Source organism: Protopterus annectens, chromosome 9.part0, assembly GCF_019279795.1.
Source record: "Protopterus annectens isolate FY-2018-M chromosome 9.part0, PAN1.0, whole genome shotgun sequence".
NCBI classification, from domain to species: Eukaryota; Metazoa; Chordata; order Ceratodontiformes; family Protopteridae; genus Protopterus; species Protopterus annectens.
In genome coordinates, this window is record NC_056743.1 from 525,110,142 (window position 1) to 525,130,666 (window position 20,525).

General features: G+C 37.5%; 1 long non-coding RNA gene across 1 annotated transcript in view; it reads right to left on the reverse strand.

Moving 5' to 3' along the window:
* Positions 1-20,525, reverse strand: part of LOC122811321 — a 1,024,361-nt gene that overhangs the window by 495,041 nt on the left and 508,795 nt on the right. The gene's annotated exons all lie outside the window — the stretch shown is intronic.

Below are 20,525 nucleotides of genomic sequence, written 5' to 3' on the forward strand. Positions count from 1 at the left end.
TTTTAAAATAATATTAAATATTATAGCATTATGGTCTGAAAATGGACATGAAGCTATTGAAACTTCTCTGATGTCATAACAGATTGAGACAAAAATTTTATCAATGTCTGTGTTTGATATCTGTATGAATAATGGATAAATTGAAGAGAGTTTGTTTTCCTTAGCTCATATATATCCATTATATTCATTAGATTTACAAATTTAATTATTAAGTTTTTGGCTGAAGTTGTAATTCTCAGCATTCTATCTGCAGTGGAATATTTGTCTGATCAAATACAATTAAAATTAACAGCCATTATGACTTCCCCTTTCATGTAAAAGGCTATAGTACCCAAGTAATTTTTTGTATCTTTGGCTCCAACCTCTGGAATCCAGTTTACCAGTGCATATGGTTTTCCGTTTCACTTAATTATAACAATGCTTAACATGCTATTTCTATCAACACAGGTATCGTTTACTTTAGGCATTACTGGCAAGCTCTTCTATAACATGAGGGTGCCTCTTATTTTAGCTCAAAAGCCAAAACCTGCTAAAATCAAATAATTCTTTAATGAATGTTTATATCTTTATTAAGTAAATGTGTTTCCTGTAAAATTACTATTTGAGCTTTATGCAACTGTAAGTATATACACAGAAATACATACAAATATTTCAAGCATGGGCATTAATGCCCTTTTAGCTTGCCAATATACCAAAATTAGGTAAAGCCTCTCTTCTCTACGTTCCAGCCAACTTGGCTTCTTCCGGCTAGTAACAATTCCAACTCAGACAGAAGTTACCTCTCATTCGGTCCTAGCCCAGGGAGCTTCCTGATCTGCACCTCCTGTAGCCTCAGCTAGCATCCTCTTACAAGGGGAAGAAAGAAAGAAGCTACAGTATCACAATAGAAGTAACAGAAGTCCAGTCTAACCCACAGGAAGACAACAGGGTGAAAGAAGAGTGAGAAAGATCACAACAACAGAAAGCCTTACAGAAGCATATGTCTATAAAAGAAGAAGGCAAGAGAACTGCATGATTCCGCAGGGATGGGAGGTCCAGGCCTTGAAATGTAATGGGTCGCAAGAGCCAAGGCTGAGAAGATGAAGTTGATGGTAGCTATGAGCCGCTTAAACTATTGAATTCGCTATCTCCAGCTGGGGATTGCTGGATGGGCCTAGCATCTGGCACTAAGTGGCTAAGTGGAACAAAAGACTCACGAGAGGTGAGAAGCAAAGTTAGCTCTATGCCTAGTCATAGAAGTAAGACCCTGGCTTGGAAATGAAAAGAAGCTAGCACGCTGTGCAGGCTTCATAAGTAGGGAAAATAGGCAGTCTTTGGTGTCTAATAATATATACAAAGGGGAGAAGACAGATTAGGTTTATTTTTATCTGGTGTCTTTTGTTTTAGTACAATATTAGATTCTGCTTGTCTGGAAAATGAACATCATCTCACTGATGTTCCCTTTCTGCTTTCTTGCCCTTTCTATTTTCTGCATAGAGATTTTCTGCTGATGTTTGTTCTTTAATTTTTTGTTATTGACATGATTACCTCAATTGGCAATGCAAAGTAATTTATGAAAGATTTATTTTTCATTCCAAAAAATATTCTGGAAAAATAAACGAATTGAAAGATCATGGCTTTGATTTGTCGTAGGATAACTAGGAGGTCTAAAAAGGGAAAAACTCTGTTGTTAAGTTACAGCTAGAAACTCTTCGACCTGAAACAATGAAGTAGAAGAAGCTTCCAGCTGAGCCAAAACTCATGAAGAATCTTCTCTAAAGAATGAAATTTAAGAAGAAAAGAAGCAATTTTATTGAATAGGGTGAATCAAAGGAGGAACTTTCTTCACAGTAAGAGGAATAGGAGAAGTTTCTTATGGAAGGGAGGGAAAGGAATTTGAAAAGGCATGGGAGAAAAAAGCTTGAAAATCAAAATGCATTTTGAAAGTAGAAAATACCCACATTTGAGGAGAAATAATAGCATTGATTCTAACATATAGATTATCGGAGTAGAAGAAGCAGGGACAAGTGATGAAGCAAAATCAAGATCTATGAGGAAGCATCTAAAAGGATGGAAGCAGTGAACCAATCTATTATGTTGAGAAGCTTGATCTGTTACTCAAATGCTGCTCAAAGTGGAAGATTTAAGAGGGAGAGGTGAGAGGCTTATATCTCGACGGGTAGCGTAATTGAGATACAGAATGGGGGAGGAGGTCTGGGAACAGTGAGGAATTGGAGGAGGAGGGGAGTACCTGACTGAGTGATAAGGAGAGAGAATCTGATGTAGAGATTAGATCCGCGGGATCTCCAGATGCAGAGATCATGAGGAAAGAACCTGTCGTAGACAATGAGGTACTTGGAACCACACCTGGGCCTGGAGGCGTATTAACTAACCCTCAATGAGGGGATTCTTAAGAAGGGGCTTACAGCTGAATTGAAGATTGAAAGGGACAAGCGTCTCTTAGGGGTAAGGAATAAAGGAATAGAGTGAGCTATGTTGTGCTGAGCTGGGAGTGGAGTACCAAAGATCATTGCTGAGGCTGCATGACAAAAGGGAGCTTTCCACAACAGAGAACATCTTGATTTCACTCTTTTCGTGAGGAAGTAGAATTAAACTGTCTGCTTCACTTGATTATATAGCTCCTACCGCCGCCAATTGCATTGCCACTCAGAAGGATACTTGATTGACTTCCATTGCCACAAGAAGAGTGAGTCTCGCTGAGACACAAAAATTGTGCTCATTCTCTGGGTATAACCTGTTCCGCCTTGTTTGTTGATGTACCACACTGGCTACAACACCATCTCATGCTGGTTGTGAAGCCTTGCAGCGATCCTAAGTCTTGAGAGTCATCAAACATAAATGTGCAAGTGGCATTCGTTTGGTATTTATGTGCAAGGGACCGTCGTGCCCTTGCCATGCCCCCCCACCGGGGGCGAGGTGAAATGCCCCCCACCCGATCCAGAGGCATCCGATGAAAGAAGTGAGAGAGAGGCAGAGCTGAAGGAAGACAATGACCATGAGAATGGAAGGAGACGCCTGCGTGATCACCATGGTGTGAGACATTGCCGCTGTGAGACATTTGATTTTCTGGAGAGCATTTTTTGAAGGATCGCATCCATTGATTGCCCCCATGTTTCAGAGTGGCTAAACCTGCCTGAGGTAATTCTCAACACTTTATCCCAACACCTTCAGAACTACATCAGAGTGTTGTCTAGGCTTTGATGTTAAGAAAGAAAGCAGACCAATATTTGAAATATGATACTCTGTGTTACAAATCGACAAAACACTTTGCTTTTGCCAAATGCGACAAGGAATAAAAAATGACAGTGCATTTATTGCAAAACAGAACTTTTGACAAAAATGCCTAACTTAATCCCTGGTGAAAAAAAGAGATGCCTGGGATCGCATCAGCGAGGAGATGCAGTGGGCTGTGAGAGTTTCAGTGGAGCATGAAGAGAAGTCCACAGGTGAGAAGCTACTCAGCTGCACTTGGGACCACTCTGCTGCATGGCACCGGGGGAGGGCTGGGAAGGCCCTCCAGGTCTACGGAAACCAAGGGAAGGATGGGAATCCAGCGGAGGTCGGTTCATTTTGTTCCTTAGTCGATATCTTGAGGTCTAGCATCCTGTCCAGTTTATAGAACTCAAATAGTTTTTTTTTCCCCTGTGCAAAGTGATTCTCAGAAGATCGATTTTCTTGACTGCTCTGATCAAAACTTTCTGATCCAAAATGAAGTTCTCTAGAGTCCTTTCAGTGGCTGTTTTCTAGACCTTGGTAGATTCTGGTCAGCTGTCTCATGCAATTGCTGGTTGATTTTTTCTGCTAAAGGAACTTTTAGAATAGTTTTGGAAGTGGAATTATTTGGTGCTTCATTTGGATTGAGGAACCATTGGATTGGAGGAAGGGATTGATTTGGAAATAATCTAAAGGTCGGGGATATCTGTGCCACCTCAGGAGGGCAGAGTTAGCCGAAGAGTCAGGAGCCACAGTTCCGGGTGCCTCGAGTGGGCAGCTCTGCGGTCCCACTGGATGCTGAAGGGCTTGCCAGAGTTTGGTTTCCCGTCTGCCTGGTTCCTGCGGACCCCCCGCTCTAGGGCGATGCCTCACCATTGTTATTCCCGCCTCTATCTGGGCTGGGGAAGCGACTCTGTCGCCGGTGGTGTAGTCAGAAGAAGGAGAAAACGGACTTCATCGGCCTGAGGGTCTTCCCCCTTAAGGCCCTAGAAGGAGGGTTTAAAAGGGATGAAAAAGGGTTCTGTCCATCCATCTCGGTTAGCAGTTAAAGAAGACCAAAGAGAGATGATCCATCAGACGATCCATCCATGAAGCGGTCCATAAGTGAACAGCCGAGTCAGAGCTTTCAATTAGCATCTCCATCAGAAAAGGGCGGCAGTCCACTGCTCCATTTGGCCCGTAGTAGAAGGTAGCCAGGCGCGTGTTCATCTTATTTTGGTAGAGTTAGTGTGAGGCATCTCGGAGTAGCTTATCTGCTGTTCATAGCCCTTTGAAGACGCCGCAAAATGGCATATCTAGTCCGCTAGTAAGTCGAGGTAAATTCAAGTCCCTTGGAAGGCTCACCCAATGGCCCGCGCATGTAATAGAGATTCCTTCCCAGGTGGTGCATGGGTCCACCTCCGTACCTGTCCATTCTTCTAGATTCACTTGTTGGATCTATCAGCTAAATCTTGAGCCTGGCAGCTACCACCATAGCATCCACAGAGACTCCTTGTACAGAACTTGGAGGGGTCTCTATTCCAAGAACTACACAGGTGCTGGTGGGCCTGGGGGTCTGTCCACCTTAGGGAGTCAGGGGGTCTCCGTCCTGCCCGCTCCACTGAAATGCGGGGTGCGTTGAGGGGAGTCACAAAGATTCGAGAGCCAGGCCAAAGGGGCGGAATTCATCCTCCCTCAACCAGAGGATTGGCCTCAGAAGGGTTTCATAGAGCTCTAGAGGCTCTGGGATCTCAGAAATCTTCAGGGTCTGATCTGAAGAATCAATGAGGGGATCTCAGAGGGGTGCAGAAATCGTGTCAGAAATCTGTGTGGTCTTACACTTCCTCTTGGTCCTTCCTCTTCGAATGGTTTCAGCTCCTCTTCCGAGGCCCTGGAGGGCCAAATCAGGAGAAATCGGAGCTGGCTGGGGGCCTGAGGAGCGGTGAGGAGGGTGCTGACCTGAGGAGGGGATGTGGGGGGGGTCAGAGCCGGCCTGAGCTAGGGAGGGAGGGCGGACGGGCTCCCACCCCCGAGAGCAGGCCCACCCACACTCCGCGAAGCACCCTCCCATGAACCAGGCAAGGTCCTCAGTTCCCACCCCCGAGCTCCCTCGCTCCCTGACAAGGCACTCTCCGAGGCCAAGCACCGAGAGAGAGGGGGTCGGCCCGAAGTCGCCGACACCAGAGGTCAGTCGGACAACGAGGAAGTCCCCCCGATTCCAACGAAGAAAAAGTCCGAGAGCGGAAGAGGAAGAGACAAAACCCGGCAGCCGGCAGGCGGCTCCCGACGTATCCGCTCCGGACCGGCCCGCTGCTCGGAGAGAGCGAGCTGCGGGACCGAGCAGGGGGAAGAGAGAATTGATGAATGGAATGGGCATGGACCGGGGCATCGACTTCTAGCCTGCCTCGCCTGAGTCTCAGAAGCCTCGGTGGATAAGTGACTCTCGGCGACCTAGAGGAAGGTCATGATCCGAGAGCTGCATTGAGCAGGGAGACGGCAGGAGCCTCCGTTCAGGAGCAAGGGGATGGTGACCTGAATGAGCGACCCAAGGGATGGCCCCCTGACTCCGAGGTCTGGTCGGGGGCCCGAAGATGCAATTGCGGAGCCGACAGAATCACATCTAACCAGCGGGCGAAACAGGTGGCCCAGAGTGAGACTGGACTGTCTCCGGCTCAGAGAGCCCGTTGAATTTACGGTTTAGTCGCCTTAGCTCTCTCAGTTGTTTAGCGAAGAACCTAGATGGCTAGAGGCTTCCCTTATACAGAGAGAAGTCCTCTGGCTGAAATCTTTAAAAAATTAACTTATTTTTTTTTTTTTTTCTTTCCAGGCCCACTGGGGCCATGGCACACAACAGCACAGGAGAGTCTGGGTGCACAAAGTCCCAGACTGTGCACAAAGTGTGTGGCGTCTGTCAGCACGCATTTCACTTCACGCACATCACCTTCTTGAACTTTAGACCTTTTAGTTTTAGAATCATCACACACTACACACACACACAGTCACAACACACACAAACATTAATAATAGTAAAAATTAATATATTAAACCTAACTAGGTTTTTAAAACACACAAAAAATAACACACACAAAACAGGAAAGAAAAAAGAAAAAGCCTGTAAGGGAAAAACTTAAAGTTCTTTGAGGAAAAAAACAGAATTTTAAGAAAGGGATAGACTCTCCTCTAAACTAACTAAAATAAAAAAAATATTAAAATTAAAGGTTTAATAGACTAACTTCACAAAAAAAGTTACTGTAGAAGAAAGAAAAACCAACACGCTGGAGGCTGTGGCTAGCAAGCCGAGATCTGAGGTAACCTAGCATTGTGGGATATAAGGGGCCTATAAGGGGGTGGAACCAAACTTCGCTTTTTTTTAGGAGTTGTAGTGGAGCCGAGGTCAAGCAGCGAACCCCCCATCCAAGAAGAAAGGAGATAGACAACTTAACATCACTTGTTCCCATAATAAGTATCCAGGCTGTTATTAAAATTATCTAAACTAGCACTTACTTTAATGTAATTTGGTAGTCTGTTCCATGCATCAAAATATTTGCTCTCTTTATTGGATTATTCAATCCATTTATATTAATAGATATGCATTTAAAATCAGACAGTTATACAAGACAGAGGGAAAAAACAGGTATGATGAAACTGCATTTATGTACAGAAATAATATACTTTATATAAAACAATATGAATGTTTTGAAATAAAAATTACCTAATGATATAACCCTAAAAAAATTCTACCATGGAATAACATATTCATAGTTAGTTGAAAAAGATAAACAAATCACCTCTCAAAGCCTCCATTACACTAACAAATATTAGCTCATCCTTCTGTTTGTAATTAATGCATTTCATTTTTTAATATGCATCATCTTAAAAAAGCCCATCAGTGAGTTATTGTGAATAAGAAAAGTTTAGCAGGTGTTCAGAATCTTTATTATAAGATGACCAAACTGAATCTCTCTACAATTATCTTTCCCTGTACCTCACATTATTTCACTGGTCTACTATAGGGAGGAAGTCAGTTGTTACTTTCATATTTATTTTATAGATCAGATGAGTTTATATCTTTTCTATTTTATTTACCATGTGTAAAGTTGTACATAGGATCATAAATTCATAGATTAGTACTAGGCTAACTGACCTTGTGGGCCATTCTAAGCCCAGCCAATTACCCCATGTGAGAATCAAGCCCTGCATTTTGTGCCTACAAGGTGAACATCTTAACCACTATGCCAACCTCCTACCCTTGTAAACATATTTTATATTCTATAAGTACATACATATTTACTTATTCTGATCTTTCTATTTCTGTTTGTATACTCTGTCTTGTACTATTACTATACTCCCAGGTCTTATATTTTAACTGTAATCCTAGTGTAGAATATCATAAAATAGAACATTTCTATCTACCCTTATATATTTGATACTCTTTAATCTCGTACTACTGTTAGAATCAGTCCTATTTTTTCCTTAAATGTTATGTCTAATAGTATCTGAACAAGCACTCGAAAAATCTTCCCTTTTAAGATTCAAACTTTCCATAATAAATTGTTCTGAGATATTAAGTTTTGCAATCATTAGAGAGAGATGACAACAGAGAAACACAATCTTATTTTTTTTTTTTAATCGGAAGTGTCATTCTATGGGCTAGTATATAAACTATCCTTTTGGTATAAGATAAAACAAAATGACAGCAGAATAAGACTCGGTCCAAAGATCCATAAAACTTCAATTTAATTTAGATTAAAATAATACGTTGAAAAGTGAAAACACCAGTAAGCAATTTCACAATAAGCTTCATCAGACCATTAAAAACACACACCTATTTCATCATTGATTTATAAAATAGCCCATACACAATGAATCAATCAAATTTCAGATAGAACATACATAATATAAATCAGAGAGACACTTAAAATATAAATATAAAAATAGGTACCACTGCCTAACGACCTAAGCTAAAGCATAACACATATATACTTAAATATTTTTAAAATATATAATGTCAGTTCCTTAAACTATGACCTTTCAAAACTAATCTTAATGATACCTTTCCATTTAAACCTCTACCCTGATCTGCCCTCAGCTTAATAATCCCATTTTATCTCTGTAGTTTCTGTAATATTCCCAGTATCTCCCTGTTGTATACTAGGTTTCACAATGTCAATAACTAGAAACTTAAACGTGCTTCATATGTGTTTAGAATTTTTAGATAGAGCATTGCTAACCGAATGTCTATGAATATTATAAATATGTTCCCTGATCTTTTAACATTGTTGTTTTTTCCAATGTAAAATGACCGGCATTTTAAGCAGTGTGCTAGATAGTTCACATACTGGGTAAAACAATCTGCATCAACCTTAAATAATTATGTCCTGTATCAGGATATTTAAAACCTCCACTTCTATGTAAAAACAAACATTAATCTCTTGCACAGATGTGCCACACCCCCTTCAACATATTTGTTTTCAGTAGAATTCTTTGGATAACATAATAGTTGTTTTAAACTTTTTTATTCTTGAAAGTGAAGTGTGGAATCTCACCCACTATTTCCTTAAGCTTTGAATCAGCTGTAAAAATATTCCAATGTTTCTTTATAATTCATGTAATTTCTTCAGTGTCACTGCTGTGATATAACGGAACACTAACCACTCTCAAGGTGTCAGGTTTATTTTTCCTAGTTATAAGACTCATCTATTCAGCGAAATAGGGTTGCGCTGTACCTTTCCCTATGTCCGGCATTTCATTCAGTACTACTATCTCTTCTACTTTATAGCCACTTTCTACTAACCTATCTCTGAGACTAGAGATTTCATGAGTTAAACCTTCATCTGAGACATAAGACTTGTTTTTTTACATTCTTAAATGAGCTGGATGCATGATACATTTATGTAGCAATGTATTCTTCTAAGACGTCTTCCTATATATACCTGTATCAACAAAACCACTACTTGATTTGCTTAAATATACATCCAAATATTCAATATTTGTTAATATGTCATGGTCAACTTTAAAAAATATATATATAGTGTTGTTAAAACTACTAAAGAATGCATCCAAATTCTCATTCACACAAAGTCATCCTGCCTAAAAGGCAATGATTCAGAGTTTGAAAAAAATCCTATTTCTTATCCCATTGATCTCATGCAAGTCAATCATTAAATAAAACACAATCATCAAGCATATGTTTCATGGATTCAAAGTAATAGGCTCTCTCCATTATCACAACAGTACCATCTTTATTGGCTGGTCTTAATTGTCTCATCATTCTGTAACTTAGTGAGGGCTAACCTTTCATTAATAAATAGGTTTTGATAACCTTTATTATTTCTACCCAACTTCCTATTAAAAAAAGCATATAGGCCATCTTCAAAAAACTTAGTAAACACCTCAGTTAAAAGATGCCCTGTGGGAATATACAAACTAGGTCTTTTAAAAATATTACTTGCAGTCAATTCAGTATTACCAAACTCAAGTTTCAACAAAACATTCCTAATAAATAATTTAATATCCCAAATAGTATCAGTTAAGTCATACTGCTGTAATGGAATAAACAATAATCCTCTCTCCAACAATCGCTCCACATCAACAGTCAAAACTCATTTGGATATGTTCCATATTATTGTATTTCTAGTTGTTTCCACATTTTTTTCAGGGACTGATTGCTAGTCTGATCTATGGGCAATTTCCTTTACATACGTCCCCTGATTAATGATCTGTTCCTGTCCTTGTGTTTCCCGGGTTATACGTACCAAAAAAAAAATGGGGAAACATTGTTACCTAGGGTATCTACACTCTTTGTTGTCACATTCTTTCTCCTTACATCATACCCCAAAGGTAGCATATGGGAAATATCAATAGAAACCATGTCATTGTTAGGAGAGAGAACAGAAGGTGTAACATTCCCACTTAACTTTCTAAAACTATTGGAGCTCAACAAATCAGAATGTCTCTGTTTCATTTCTTCCTGTGGCCCTTTCTCACTCGCAGCACTTAATGGCACATTCCTTCTTAACACTGAACCATTCTTAGGCCATGTGAAAACATGGTCATTTCTAAAGACTGAAACATCTCCTTCTATCTTGGGCCACTTTTGTTGTAACAGCTTCTTTTCATACAACAATGCTGTATCACTCAATTTGTCCAAACTACTATATACAAGAAAAGCAGGTAAATGTTCATATAACTTAGCCTGTTCCCTTATACTCTCTCAAGGCATCCTCTTCTGGTCTAACAAAGTCAATTAACTTAAGATACTTGTTGCTTACCTCCAGATTAAGTTTTTGTCATCTTGTAAGCAACTCCAGATACTGCTCCCCAAATGTTGGCATTTTTTAAATTTGCAGCCCGCTGGGGATAATCTGACGATGTAGGCAAACTTCAAAAATGTTGCCTATGCATTTGTAGGCATTTCAGCTTAAGTAGATCATGTTCCAGTCTACCAACAGTGCTACACAACACTTAAAGATCAATGTTGACTTCCTCATGCCTTGCAACGAAGTCTTAGGCAGTAATACAGGATTATCATTCCTCGTAATACAATGTATAAGCCTTTCAGTCTAATTAGGAGGTTTATCACTGGGTCAACCAGGACTGTATTTGAGCTCCAAATCAGCAGAGTAACTTTCAGCCATGCTTCTCATTGCCATAGTATAAAAGCAAATAAATAAAACAAGTTACGGCTACAAGAATTAATAATCCATTGTCTGCAAATAGGAGAATAAAATAAAACAAAATGACATATCCAAACGGGTTTTGACTATTGATGAGAAGTGATTGTTTGAGACAGGATTAACGTTTATTCCTTCGTGGCAGTGTGACTTAAATAGTTTAATATCCAAAATATTATCAGTTATTAGGAATGTTTTGTTGAAACTTGAGTTTGGTAGTACTGAACTGACTGCATGCAATGTTTTTAAAATACCTAGTTTGTATATTGCCACAAGACATCCTTTAACTGAGGTGTTTACTAAGTTTGTTGAAGATGGCCTATATGCTATTTTTAATAGGAAGTTAGGTAGAAATAATAAAGGTTATCAAAACCTATCTATTAATGAAAGGTTAGACCTCACTAAGTTACAGAATGATGAGACAATTAAGACCAGTCGATAAAGGTGGTCCTGTTGTGATGATGGACAGATCCTATTACTTTGAATCCATGAAACAAATAATTGGTGATTCGATGTTTTACTTAATGACGGACTTCCATGAGATCAACAGGATGAGAAATAGGATTTTTCAAACACTGAATCACTGCCTTTTAGACAGGATGATTTTGTTTGATCTTTTCAAGTAGAACCACCCTTAATGCCTATCATTCAAGGACTTCCCCCAAGGTGCATAAAGACGGCTATAAGCTTCCATTGAGACCTATAGTAGCAGGGCATAATTGGTGCACTGAACCCTTCACCATCTATGTTGAGAAACATCTCCATCCAGTGTTGGACAAGAACAGGATGGTTTTAAGTAACCTTTATGAACATCATATTTCAAATTCTTTAGGCTCCAACTACTACTTTGTGACTCGATGTTCAATCACTGTTCACAATGATCCTAAACAGTACTGGAATTGATTCCATAAGAGCCTATTTAATGAAATATAGCAATTATAATCAAAAGTCAGTTGACTTGATTAGTATGCTTGGAGAAATAGCCCTTGAAAATAATGTTTTCACTTCTGATGGTATATACTACTTCTAGAAAGATGGCATATCTATGGGCACATCTAGTGCCAATAGCTTCTCTAATAGGGTTATAGCTATGAGGGAGGACTATTTGTATAGAATGTTTCTTTCATTCTATTGTTTTTTTTGACAATTTATTCCTTCTATGGACTGCTGAATATGAGGATTTGGATACATTTTTCAGTAGTTTGAATAACACTACAACTGTTTTAAGGATTACAATGACATTCATTAACCAATACTGAATACTTGGATGTATATTTGAAACACTAGATAATGCTTTTTGTATACATTTGTGTGTGTGTGTGTGTGTATATATATATATATATATATATATATATATATATATATATATGTATATATATGTATATATATATATATATATCTATATATATATATATGTATATATATACGTGTATATATATATATATATACATATATATATATATATATATATATATATATATATGTATATATATATAGGAAGGTGCATTATAAGAATACATTGCTACACAACCATAGCATGCATCCAACTCATCTAAGAACATAATAAAAGGACAACGCTTAACAGCCTCTAGGCTCAATAACTCAGATGAAGGTTTCACTTGCGAAATCTCTAGTCTCAGAGATAGGTTAGTGAAGAGAGGCTATAAAATAAAAGAGAGAGAAGTACTGAATGAAATACTGGACATGAGGAAAGGTACAGCACAACTATTTCTCTGAACAGATGAGTCTTATAACTAAGAAAAATAAACCTGACACTGAGAGTGGCTAATGTTCCATTATTTCACAGCAGTGACACAAATTATAGCAATTATTAAGAAGTATTGTAATATTTTAACAGCTGATTTGAAGCTTAAGGAAATAGTGGATGAGATTCTGCACTTCACTTTTAAGAATAAAGAAAGTTTAAAACGACTGTTATCCAAAGGATTCTACTGACAATAAATATATTGAAGGGGGTGTGGCACATCCATGCATGAGATGTAATTTTTGTTGTTACATAGATAGCAGTGGATGTTTTAAACATCCTGGCACAGGACATAATTATTTCTTTAAGGTTGATGGGGACTATTTTACATGTGATCTGTCTAGCAGACTTTTTGAAATGTCAGCCATTTTATATTGGGAAAACGAACAATGTTAAAAGATTGAGTTATGGAACATATTTATAATATTTGTAAACTATCAGTTAGTAATGCTGTACCTGAACATGCTCTAAGCAGATGAACAAATGTTTAAGTTTCATATTATTGACATTGTGAAACCTAGTACATGACAGAGATATTAGGAATATTACTGAAACTACAGAGATAAAATGGATTATTAAGTTGAGGGCAGATCAGGGTTGAGGTTTAAGTGAAAAATGTAACTAAGACTAATTTTCAAAGGACATAGTTTAAGGAACTGCCATTATGTATTCTAAGAATATTTACTTAAGTATATATTTTTTATTCTTTCATTTAGGTTGTTAGGTAATGGTACATATTTTTATATTTTGAGTGCGTCTCCGATTTCTATTTTGTTCATTCTATCTGAAATTTGATTGGTTCGTTATGTATGGGCTGTTTTACAAACAAATGATGAAATGGGTATGTGTTTTTAATGGTCTGATGAAACTTATTGTGACAGCGCTCACCACACCTCTCAACCTCTTAGAGCAAGAAATCTGGATAAAGCCATAAATAAAAGTGGGACACAGGCCCAAAAATAGGGACATATTTTTAATATTGCTTTTACAAACTTAGAAAGTTGATAGAGTAACAGGTTTTATATTAGAATGGATTTTCTGAAAGGTATGAAGTCTGAAACTCAAATGTCTGTCATTAATTTCTAACTTTAGTCTTTAATGACTTGTCACTAATTTGGCAGAAAATCACAATTTTATGAAAAATGGACCAAACATATCAGGCAAAAATCTGGACATTCTGCGAAAATCTGTACCGATGAGAGGTATGGCGCTTACCAGTGTTTTCAGCGCTCAACATATTTTAATCTAAATTAAAATTGAGGTTTTATGATTCCTTTGACCATGCCTTATTCCCCCGTCATTTTGTTTTATTTTATTCTTGTATTTGATGACAACGGATTATTAATTCTGGGAACCGTAAACTTTGTTTTATCCTTTTGGTATACTTCAAGCATTTAAAACTATTTAATAACCGACGGTGGTTCAGAATGCAATCCCCTGTCTTTTGTTTATTACTTGTATTTATTGGTATCTGATCATTTGATTCAAAATACTATGATTATTCACTTTTAGACAGGAAGCAACATGGACAGTTGTTAGAATTCTAGAGCTCTCGAAATGTCACAAAAGTGCTCACAATTCTAATTAAGCTGCTTCAAGCAGGTTCTCATGACAAAGGCTTGCAAATGAAAAGTTCATCAGCTACAATTCACACAAGAACACCCACAACAGAATCCAAGCCACTTCCACTCCACACATCAATCCCCCCAAATCCTCCCAAACCACTAAAAAAAGTAAACATTGTAATGTATGTTAACCACTAAAAAAGCTATTGTGTTTAAAGAAATAACATTTCATGATTCAGTAAGCACTATATGTATGGGATGTTTAATATAAAACAGAATGTCATTTTTTTAAAGAAGAGACAGAATATAAACTTGCATTAATGAGTTATGTGCTACCCAGGTTTACATTGTAAAAGTGTAAATGTTACTCTAATTATTTGATAACATTCCAATAACAACTTTTGTATATGTAATAAACTATATTTTTTATACTTTATTGAATAGTATAACTTTCCTGGGTGCTACTGCATGCCAAGTGTACTCTCAGTTGCAAGCATTCAGAAATATTTAATAACTAACAAGTGATTTGGAAAGCAGTTCACTGTCTTTTGATTATCTCTAACTTGTATTCATTGACATCTTAGCATACAATTCAAAATATTATGATTATTTACTTCTAGACAGGAATAATAACCTTGACATTTCTTAGAAGTTTACAACTCTTGCAGCATCACAAAAGTTCTCATGACCAAGTTATTTCAAGATGGCTTTCATAAGGGCTTGAAAATGAACAATCCATCAGCCGTTGCAAAGACAAAAATGCCCACAAGTGAATCCAAGCCAATTTCACACCACACCCCTACCCCCAAACCACCAAAAAAAAAAAAAAACATTTTTCAAAGCACCCCAACCACCAAAAAGGCATTACACTCAAAGAAATAACATCTAATACCTCCGCAAGTACCACCTGCATGAGATGTCCAGTACAAACCAGAATGTCACCCTCCAAAGGAGAGAGAGAGCACACAGACTTGCACCAAAGGAATGACAGCCATTTGTGAGAGAGGTTTAACTTGTAAAAATGTGAGGGTTACTCAAATTATTTGCTATCATTCCAACAGTAACTTTTATACATGCAAAAACCTATATATATTTTTATAATATAGCATGTCTTTCTTGGGTGCTATTGCATGTCAAGTATACTATTAGTAGCACACTACTGGACCATTTTAAGAACCCAGAATGTAACTTTAACATGCCTTTTTAGTGTCATTTGTTACATCTTGTATTATATTTGATAGCACATTAAAACTATGCAAAGATATCAGAAAGTATGCCACTCAACATAAGTTTCATCATAATAATGATTAACGTTTTAATAAGATGAATAGATTAACCTTTTAAACTAAGTGAAAATAAGTCAATTTTCATATATAGCTAATGAATCAAACTAACGTTTTAAAAGGGAACCAGTAACCATTTGAAGTAGGGAAAAGAAATACATGATTTACCCTGTAAAAAGTAATATGTAGCACCTGTTCATAAGTATTCAAGCACTTATTTCAATTAATAAGAATTCATAACCATGAAATACATTGATTTTAATTTGTCCTTCAGTTTGTTACTGTTTTGTTGTCTTTTACTAACCATCTTTGTTGCATTTCTCTTCAAAGAAGTTGATACAGTCCAGTCCATTTCTTCTTTTTCTAAGATTTTATTTTTCTTTATAAAGTCCACTGCATCTTCCAAGATGTTAAAATCCATCTTTCCTTCTGGATCACAGGAAGTTACTAGGTTAATGGCCCTAGGGCCATTACAAGCCTAGCCAAGTTCTACCCTTATTTCCATGATTACCACCTATTGTTCCTGTCCAAGACACAGGTGGAACCTCTGGAATAACTTTATGGTTATTCATCCAATCATCCAGATTGCATTTGAAGACAGCAAATGAGGTAGGTGCTCTGTTGGACACAAAGTGGGAATCCGTTCTAAAGGTGTGGTAACCTCTGGTGAGACAAATCTGTCCTTCCAGCAGGTTCTATTAATGTCACATACCAGGTTAAGATCTTTAGAGTGAGAAACCCTGTGTACCATTTGACTTACGGATATGCAGCATTTCCAATAAAGCAGAGTTAGAGATTGCCTTGTATGCAAGGCAGATAGCGAATCCCTATTTTTGCTGTAAACAAGATTTGTGCTTTAATATTGTTTTTCTCTAAGCTTTTAACAAGTGGCATATATGCCTTTTTCTTGGACATCACTAATGTAGAATTAGTCATTGTCAAATCTTATAGTATTTTCTTTAATATGAACTTAATAATTAGCCCTTGCAGATTTTAAGACTAAATCCTTATCTTGCCTTGAGAAAACTCTTACAATCACTGACCTTGATGAAGTTTTTTTTTTTTTTTAAGAAGAGTTAGAAAGTGATCGGTGTGTCCTTTTGATGCCAGGAAAAAAGCTTCAAGCAGGTTCAAAGTTTTAGGCAGCCAATACCTTCCCTCTTCTTCTTCAAGAAACCAGTAAATCTTGATATTATTCCTTCTAGATCTGTTTTATAAGTCTTCTATTTTATATCAGAATAAGTTGTTCAGTTTTAGAAGAAATCCAATGTTATTCTCATTTTCAAGTAATCTTCCATCAAAATCTGTACCTGACATGGCCTCTTCTATACTCGAGATTTCTGATGACCGAGATTCACTCAGCACTTCAACTTATTTTTTACATTCCACTTTTAAACTGTCTGTTTTGCTTTCTGATCTTTATATTAGTACAACCTGTATGTGTTTTTTCATAGCACTGTCCTGTACACTGGGCTTAAAGTGGCTCATTTTGAGACAGTTATTTCTTTCTAGCTTTCTTGACAGGAAAAAGTAATTAAGAGAGTTTCAGACTTGTTAATTTGTAGTAAATCTTTTAGTAGATGTTTGACTATAAAACCATCAAGTTTTGAAACATTCTACTTGAGTTTTTTAGTAAAAATCCTGTCCGAGATGCTAAAATAAAGCAGAGCTAAAAACAGTGCTGTTAACTGCTCACCATCTTGCCCACACCCCTGCCCTTTCTTTTCTGATGACAAATTAAAAAGGTACACAGCTTTGCAGTTACATGACTTCATATTCTAATATTTGTTTGCACCTACAATTCAAACAATCTTATAAGTTTCAGTATTAAAAAGAAAATGGCAAGTCAGACAAAGTTTGCCACCTTACATGCTATGATTAATAATGGAAAGACCTAAACAATTTAGTCATTCAGATCTTTGACAGAATTAACTGTGTACATCTGCATTGTGCAGATTATGAGTTTAACAAAATTTGATTGTATTTACAGGAAGAAGAGTTGTGCTCTAAAATTGGCCTATTACATTTTTGAATACTTCTAGTAAGACTCCTGAATTTTTAGTAGCCACAGAGTTAAAAAAATGGAACTCATTTAACACTATTGATATGTAATAAGTAAAGTACCATCAATTGTAAAGTCAAAGATTTTCACATTCACAACTTAAGATGTACTTTATCTAGTATTATTTGAGAAGTTGCTTTCTTTTAACCAAACACCCATGTATTTACATTAGCACTAAAATTGTAATCCAGCATTTATAGCTAATCTGTGGCTTCAACTTAATATGCATTTAATTCCCATTGCATCTGTGATACAATACTATTTTTACTGTACAAAAATCTGATATTTTGACATTCAAAATATTTTTGAACTTGAAAAAGGAAGGACTACCTTAAACACTGGTCTCATTACTGTGGCCTGGGGTACTTTAGCAAGTTCTTACTTTTCTTCTGAAAGATCTCTTAGTGTCCTGTGTTGCTCAACCATTGCATCACCTAATGACTTATTTGGCTGACGCTATGATGCATCATGGATGTCAACAATACCTTTTATGGGGTAAAATATCAAATGCTTTAGTGAGGTTCAAAAAGATTACTAGGACTATAAGTCTCCTGTCATTATCTATGTTCACTATACATCATAAAATTCTAATATAGCAATAACCCATGCCTGGATGTGGGTAATGCTGGATTTACCCACGGTTGGCGTGGTTTGGTCCCGAGGGACCAAAACAAAACCAACATTTGATGAGTAAACTGCTAAAAGCATAAGTAACAGCATAGCATAAATATAGTTATTTGGATGATTGTGCTTTTGTTATTTTTTTAATTCAATGGCATTAATGATACAAACTTAGCAAAATAATGGCAAAGAAGAAATCCGTTCGCCCTTATTCTTTTCTCGCTATGTTAAACTCTCATTTACCATAGATCAGCTTTAAAAAAAGCAACGGAGATCTTGCTTTCTCCGTTGCTTTTTTTTTTAAAACCTGTCTCACTATGTTAAATGGGTTTAGCATAGCGAGACAGCTTTAAAATAAGCAATGGAGATTTCCGTTGCTTATTTTAAAGCTGTCTCGCTATGTTAAACCCATTTAACATAGCGAGACAGTGTTTTAAAAAGAGAGTTATACTAATGGAAAAAAGTCCGGGCGACCGGACCTTTTTCCATTAGTATAACTCGATTTACAACGGGCACGCTGGCCAATCAGCATGCACATTTTGGAATAATAATGGGGGGTCATGGTGTAATATGTAATGGTTACATATTCTTTCAAAAACCCATGCTGGGTTATATCCATATGGGCGAATGCAAGATTGATGCCAGGTTAACAGCAAATACCTCTCAACTGCCCAGATTTTCACAAAATGTCCACATTTTTGCCTCATATTTTTGCTCTGTTCCTTTTAAAATTTGTATTTTTCTGGCAAATCACTGAAGACTGAAGTCACTAAATGACAGTTGAGTTTCAGAATTCATATCTTTAAGAAAATGCATGTCAAGATAAATTGTGTTATTCTAGCAACCTACATTTGTAAAAATCTGTCCTTATTTTTGAACCTCTCTCCCTCCATTATTTTGGGCTCTGTCCAGATTTCTTGTGCTAAGAAGTTGCAAAGTATGTTTGCACCCCTTAAAAAAAATAAATAATGAACAAGTGATTCTTTCCACTCTCTTGTGGCACAGTCTTCTTAAAGTGTCTAATTAAAAATTAAATCGAATAGATATGACTCTCTTATTTAATGCATAAAACAAGACACACAAATTTAATTAATGTCTCTTAAGGCTGACTAAACACTCTAAATTAATATCAAGACAATGTCTCATCAAAACTTATATATAAAGTATACTAGTATCTGATCCACACACAATTAATGATTAAGAAAAAATAATTCAAAAATAATGGGAACACTAAGATCTGCTCCGAGTTACAGCACAATGGCACTAAATATACAGAACCAACTGATATTGCCAACATCCTGGCAGATAGGTTCAGTGCTAACTTTACCCCTCTCTCATCCCCTAAAGGGCCCATCTCTATACTGGAAGAATGCAAAGTACCTGTAATCAAGGCTGCACAGGTAAAAAAAAAAAAACTCTCTCCAAAGCCAAGAACACAGCATCCATGGGACGTGACAACATCCCAGGCTGCATTCTACATGAACTACAGAATGAACTGGCACCCCACCTAAGTACCATGTTCAATCATAGCCTCACCTCAGGCTTTTTGCCCACTGAATGGTGCACAGCAATGGTTATCCTACTCCACAAAGGGGGAGCCACCACGGACCCTGGGAACTACCGCCCCATTAGCCTGGAACTCATGGAACTTATAAACAATGACATTGGTAATCTCCAAACTCTGGACCCTACCCAGTTCAGGTTTGTAAAAGGCAGATCATGTCTCCTAAACTTGATAGACTTCTTTGAAGTGGTCACCAAAGCTGTATATGAGGGTAAGGTGGTATACACAGCCTATCTAGATCTCGCAAGGCTTTCAACATCAGCCCCCACTCTGGAATTACAGACAAACTCACTAAGCTAGGTATAAATCCCTATGTCACAAGATGGGTTGCCAACTGGCTCACTGTCCAAACCCACACTGTAAAAGTAGCAGACTCTAAATCCAACTTCAGACCAGTGACAAGTGGAGTACCACAGGGTTCAGTCCTAGGTCCTCTCCTGTTTGGTATCTACTTCTCTGAAGTACAGGCTAACACAGAAGGTCTTTGGCTAACAAAGTTCACAGATGACTGCAAACTAGGAGCTATAATCAAATCTCCTAACGATGTGGACATCCTACAAAAGGGCCTCACTGAGACAGATGCCTGGTGTCAAAGCCATGGCCTCAAGCTCAATGCCAAAAAGTGCATTGTCATCCCTTTTGGTAAAAACTTTGTACCCATGAACTACCACATAGGCGGTAGTCTAAACACCGAAAGTGTGATAAGAGACCTTGGGACACAGGTGGACAGTAGTCTCTCCTTTGATAATCACTTCGCCACAGTAGTCAGGAAATCATTCTACGTGGCACACCTTATCACA